Source organism: Rhipicephalus microplus, chromosome 1, assembly GCF_043290135.1.
Source record: "Rhipicephalus microplus isolate Deutch F79 chromosome 1, USDA_Rmic, whole genome shotgun sequence".
Classification (NCBI taxonomy): Eukaryota; Metazoa; Arthropoda; class Arachnida; order Ixodida; family Ixodidae; genus Rhipicephalus; species Rhipicephalus microplus.
The window spans coordinates 272629029-272635732 of record NC_134700.1 but is presented as its reverse complement, the minus strand read 5'-3'; positions in this window follow the sequence as shown (position 1 = coordinate 272635732).

Sequence of the window (6704 nt, the reverse complement as noted above, 5' to 3'; positions counted from 1 at the left end):
GAGCATCCTGTCGCAGTCGTGTTACAAATGCTGGAAATAGTCCACGCTGCACCGTCACCTGCTGCACTGAGCGTCGTCCAGGCAGGAAATCGGCGCAGGTTCGAATCCTGTCAGGAAACCCGCACAGGTTCGAATCCTGTCGACTGCGCCATTGTAACGACGAGAAATAAGAGACAACGCCTTTGCTGCAGGCCGGCTGTTCTTTTTCTGCTTCCTCTTCCTCCGCTTCCGTAACCCTGCCTCCCCTTGCCTGAGCCCCACTATTTATTATCATTACACTATATATATATATATATATATATATACAGCGTTCTAGGCCCTTCACTCTTCCTTATTTACATCAATGATATTTCCTCAAATATTACATTATTCGCCGATGACTCTATCATTTATAGAAAAATAACATCTCCCGATGATCACCACATCCTGCAAAATGACATTAACCTTATAAATGTGTGGTGTCAAAAATGGCTCATGGTATTGAACTCTGGAAAATGTAAACTCGTTTCTTTCACACGCAAACAATCAAACTCTGATTTTTCCTACATCATGAACAACTCTGTCATATCTCGTGTTCAGTCATTCAAGTATCTATAGGGATAAACTCGACTCACAATATTTCAAGGCGCCCCCACATTACCGCTCCCTGTGCTAAAGCATCACAAACGCTTGGATACACTCGTCGTAACCTCCGTAAATTGCCACCTAACAATCGCAAGTTATTGTACCTTACCTTCATTCGCCCGCGGTGAGAATTCGCATCATCTATTTGGTCCCCTTATCAAGACTACTTAATTACCAACTTAGAGCTTGTTCAAAACCGTGCTGCTCGTTTTATAACCGGAAATTACGAACGAAAATTTAGTATTACTAAAATAAAACTCAAACTTTCGCTGCACCCTCTTCAGGTTCGCCGGTGTGTTTCCCTTTTATGCCTGCTTCATGGATATGTTCAAAACACCAGGCTTCATTCTCTACCTTTGAAAACCCCACTGCGCTTGTCTAGGCGGCTCCATAATCGTGGCAGTTTCGAGCGCATCTTCGGCAATACAAGGGCGTTTCATTGTTCTGCGCTGCCACACGCCATCCAGCTTTGAAACGATCTCCCTGGCGATATCAATTCGGTCACAAATCGCAAAGCCTTTCACTACCGCCTACTCGAACATGTCATGCTTAACGTAGTTATTTCTCATTTATTCTCTCTAGATGCGTTATCTTATGGTTTGAATTGTTTAACGTTGTATTATGTCACATTGTAGTATTGTAAACGCTGTCGAAATTTTCTTTATTGTTCAACCACTGACTGTTCATATTAATTAATTAAGTTCGTGCATCGTGCACGCTCTTCCTTTGTTTAGTTTTCCTACTGGGGTGTTACTCTTGGTTTTTTGGCAGTCGTTTACATCACAGTGCACTTTCCAGATTGTATCACTTTGATTTCATCTTTTTTTATATTTATCACATGTCATATTTTAACATGTATCGCCCCCTTACACAATGCTCCGATAAGGAGCCTGTAAGGTTTTGTGAATATATATATATATATATATATATATATATATATATATATATATATATATATATATATATATATATATATTATGAGACCACGTCCGGTACGGCAGTAACCAGGTTACATTTTCAATCCAGTTGCACGAGCCACAAGAGACCCAGCCCGCGTGACGTACGATGACGATTACTACAATAGTTCGGTCATACAGATTAAGATGGATGAAGTACATAGTCAGCGCTCACGCTATTTTCCCTCCTTCGCGAAAGAGGGCAGCAAATTAGAAAAGGTTGGAACGCCGAATATATGGTTTGAGTCGAGAGATGTGGGCGATCTCGGTGTGGTGGCGACGACGATCAGGAGCCGCGTTGACAGGAGCAACGCGATAGTTGACTTCGGATGTTCGTTCCAGAACGGTGTATGGACCGAGATATCGGTGAAAGAATTTTTCGCAGAGCCCAGGTGCACAAACAGGTGTCCACAAAAGGACTTCGTCGCCTGGGCGGAACACGACAACTCGATGCTTTGCATCAATGTCAATTTTTCTCTTGTCCTGAATGGTAGCAGTGTTGGCGCGGGCGATTTCACGGCAGCGGGCGACGCGAGCGGCGAACTCTTCCGGGAGAGATGAAGATGGATTGGAAGATATGGACAAAATGGTGGTGCCCAGAACAAAAGTCGGTACATGGCCATACACGAGAAAAAAGAAGCTGAAATTTGTCGTACGCTGTATGGCAGTATTATATGCGAACATGACGAAAGGAAGTATAGTGTTCCGGTTTTTGTGATCCGGTTGAACGTACATAGAGATCATGTCGGACAAAGTTCGGTGAAAACGCTCAGTCAGACCATTAGTTTCTGGGTGATACGCTGATGTGGTCTTGTGGATGGTGTTAGAGGCCTGGAGGACTTCAGCAAGGACATGTGAAAGAAATGTCTTGCCACGGTCACTAAGAAGCACACGCGGTGCGCCATGTCGTAAAATAATGGCGCGAAGGGAAAAATCGGCGACTTCAAAGGTAGCACCAGACGGAAGAGCTGCCGTCTCCGCGTAGCGAGTAAGGTGGTCCACGGCAGTAACAATCCAACGGTGACCAGCTGGCGTAAGCGGAAGAGGTCCGTATAAGTCTATGCCCACAAATTCCGAAGAAGTAGACGGGCACGGCAGTGGTTGCAATGGTCCCACGGGAAGAGACGAGGTACGTTCTCGGTGCTGGCATGACGCGCAGGAAGCGACGTACTTGGCGACAGAAGTGGAGAGGCCAGGCCGAAAGCAGCGAGTCTTGAGGCGGTCGTCAGTCTTGTGGAACTCTGTGGCCAGCTGTCGCATCGTCATGAAACGCTTGTAAAACTTCCAGACGAAGTGAGCGAGGAATGACGGGAACCCATTGGTTACCGAGAGGATGGTAAATTTTCCAACATAATGTTCCATCTTGAAGCTTGAAACGGGCAAGTTGTCGTCTTAGGCGGCTGTTTGGAGCACGCGATAAGCCTGTGAGCTGATCGATGATTGTGCGGCAGTAGGTATCGGCATGTTGGAGCGAGGCAAGATTTGTGGACGAAAGAAGGTCCGCCGAGGCAACGAACTCTTTCGAACAAGCAGCTGTCTGCTTGGTCACTTTGGTGGGCGGTGACGAACAGATGGAAGGTGACACTTCAGCGCTTTGCGAGAGCGGGAAACGCGACAAAGCGTCGGCACCTTGGTGCTGTCGACCCGACCTATATGCGATGCTGTAGTCATACTCTTGCAATCGTAGTACCAAACGGCCAAGGTGTCCCGACAAATTTTTGAGAGGCGATAACCAACACAGAGCACGATGGTCAGTCACTATTGTGCAATGCCGGCCGTATATATAAGGGCGAAACTTTTGTACGGACCACACGATGGCGAGAAATTCTTGCTCAGTGATGCTGTGCTTTCGCTCAGCAGGTGCAAGAGTACGGCTCGCGTAGGCCACGACTTGTTCTTCGAAAGCGTGGTTCCGCTGAAGAAGGACAGCACCGATGCCAAGTCCACTTGCGTCAATGTGTAGCACAGTAGGTGCTGCAGGGTCGAAATGGCGAAGCACTGGCCGTGATGTGGGGCATCGCTTCAGGGTGTGAAAAGCGGCTTCGCAGTCATGCGACCAGACAAAGGGGGCGCTCGTGGTCAGAAGTTTGTGCAGAGGAGCCGCAATAGTAACGAAATTACGTACAAAGCAGCGGAAATATGACGCCAAGCCAAAGAAGCTGCGGAGGTCTTTGGGTGTGTTTGGTGTAGGAAAGTCCAGTACCGCGGCAACCTTGTCGGGATCGGGCTTAACGCCATGTTTACTGACGACGTGACCTAATACCTTGATGCTGTGACTGGCAAACCGACACTAGTGTTGAGCCGGAGACCGGCCTTAGCTAAACACGTCAGGACTTCGTCTAGCCGTTCCAGGTGCTGTAAGAAGCTGGACGAAAAGATGGCAATGTTGTCCAGGCAGCGAAGGCAGGTCTTCTCTTTTAATCCCCGCAGTGCCGTGTCTATCATTTGTTTGAATTTGGCTGGGGCGTTGCATAGGCCAAAAGTCATCACATTGAGTTCAAAGGGCCCATCTGGCGTAGCAAACGCAGTCTTCTCTTTATCAGACTCGGGCATCGGAATCTGCCAATAACTAGAGCACAAGTCGAGACTTGAAAAGTACTCGGCACCTTGTAAAGTATCAAGAGCGTCGTCAATGCGAGGCATTGGGTAGACGTCCTTACGAGTAATTTTGTTGAGTGATCTGTAATCAATGCAAAACCATACCGAGCCATCCTTTTTTTTTTTTACGAGTACGAGAGGAGAAGACCATACGCTTGTCGAAGGCCTGATGACGTTACGCACGAGCATGTCGTTGACTTGTTCTTCTATAAGCTTGCGTTCAGAAGCCGACACACGGTCAGGGTGGCGGCGAATGATACGGGATCCGTTGGTGTCGATATGATGAGCGGCCACTGTTGTTTGACACAGACCTTCGGAACAAACGTCAAAGCAAGTTTTGTGCTTCATTAATAACGCTAGCAAGGCATCAGTTTGCGTTGGGTTGAGATGTTTACACAAAGTGGCCTTGAGAGCAGGAGATGAATCTTCCGCTGGCATGCACTTTGAGAATGACGAAGCAGATGAACCTGTGACGATACAAACCGGTGCTTCTTCGGTAATGCTGGCAACAGTGGTTTCCTCTGGCAGAAGTAGTGGTTCTGGTGTCGTGTCGCAAGCGGTGATGCTTGCGTGACCACGTGAGAACCGCACTAAACGATATGCGATGATGATCCCTCGAAAAATGCAGCGCTGGCAAGGAACAACCACTGTGTCACCATCTAGAATGTCTTGTGACTTGATCGTAAGGACACGTTCTTGTCCGGGAGGCAGGAGGAAATCCGCAGTTGTGACAAGGTTGGGCGACGAAAGGTCGGCAGCTGAAGAAAGCTCAGTTCCGTAATACGAATGAGGGGTCGACCACACAAAATTACAGCAGACGCAGCTGACAAGAAGTCCCAGCCTAAGATTATCTGATGCGCGCACGAAGACAGCACAGCCAATCGTATGTGATAACGGATTCCATCGACGAGAACACGAGCAGTACACAATCCGGTCGGGCAAATTGGACTGTCATTAGCACCGCATAACATGGGACCGGCATAAGGAGTTTGCACTTTACGCAGGCGAAAACACAATTCACGATCAATTATCGAAATGGCGGTTCCAGTGTCTATAAGGGCGTCAACAAAAACACCTTCCACACAAACAGGCAGTAAATTAGCTGGACGAGATGGAGGAGTTGTAACGTTTCGACAACAAGCAGTTTTTCCTCTAAAAACTGCACCTTCTAGTTTTCCGAATCCAGAGAGATCGGCGTGGGACGCAGGGGTGATGACATACGCGGAAACAGTGACAGAGAACGGCGGCGAGATGAACGAGAAGGATGAGGCCCAGCTTGAGACCGTGGAGGGGAGGGCGACCAACGGAGGTGGACGGATATGGTGCGGGATCGTATTCATCGGGTGTCGGGGCAAGTCTCTTTCGTAAGCTGGATAACCACGTCGTTCATCCTGCTGACGGTGGCGGCAGAAACGGGATATATGACCCCTTATGCCACAGTAGAAGCAGATGGGGCGCGGAGGACGCCATGTAGAATAGTGGGGTGGCCTTGGCACTTGCGTTGCCATCGCCACCTAATGGTCGCATCCGACGTCCGCAGGCACGCTTGGAATTGGTGCAGGGGCCCGTGATGCAACTTCTGCATACGAAGGCGCTGGAAAGCGCACAGGAGACGGGGCATGTGCAGCGCTTGTCATTGATGCCAGTTCGTCCTTGATTATGTCACGTAGGTTGGGAGGAGGTGTGCGGACAGACGCAACGGTAGGGTTGCCTGGAATAAGGCCGTGAAGTTCTTCTCTGACAATTGTGCGGATAAGAGCTCGCAATTCATGCTCTCCGGTAAAGCGAGAGTCGCAGGAGGCGTGTGGAAGGCGCATGGAATGAAGCGCGTCCAGGCGTTTGCATGTGGTTATAACGTCCCGGACGGTAGTTGGATTCCGGATAACGAGAGCATTGAAGACCACGGAGTTGATACCTTTCAGTAGGTGTCGGATGCGATCGGCCTCCGTCATGTCATTTTGTGCTCGGAGACAGAGAGCCAGAACATTTTCAATGTAGGACGTATATGATGCGGGTTGCGAGCTTCTGTTTCGCTACCGCAGAGCATCCTGCAGACATGCCAAATACCTGACGGAGATGCCCCGTGAAGGCCAACCAATTGGAGAAGTCGCTCTCGTGGTTGTAATACCAGGTTTAAGCGACACCATTGAGGTAAAAAGGAACGTAGCGCAGTTTGTGTGCCTCGTCCCAATAATTACAAACGCTGGTTCGATCATAACTGTCCAGCCATTCTTCGTCGTCTTCGTTGCGAAGGCCAGAAAATACCGGAGGGTCTCGGTAAGAGGTACTCACGGTGTAGTGAAGCCTAAGTAGCTGAGGAGGAGCGGTTGCAGCAGCGGACGCGTTTGGTTCTACCATCGCTGTTGCTTGAGGGCACAACCGTCGACCAGACCGGAGCTCCAGGGGTGACGGGTAGAGCAGGAGTACGTGGGAACCAAAGCACGCTCCACCACTTATGAGACCACGTCCGGTACAGTAACCAGGTTATATTTTCAATCCAAATGCACGAGCCAAAAGAGGCCCAGC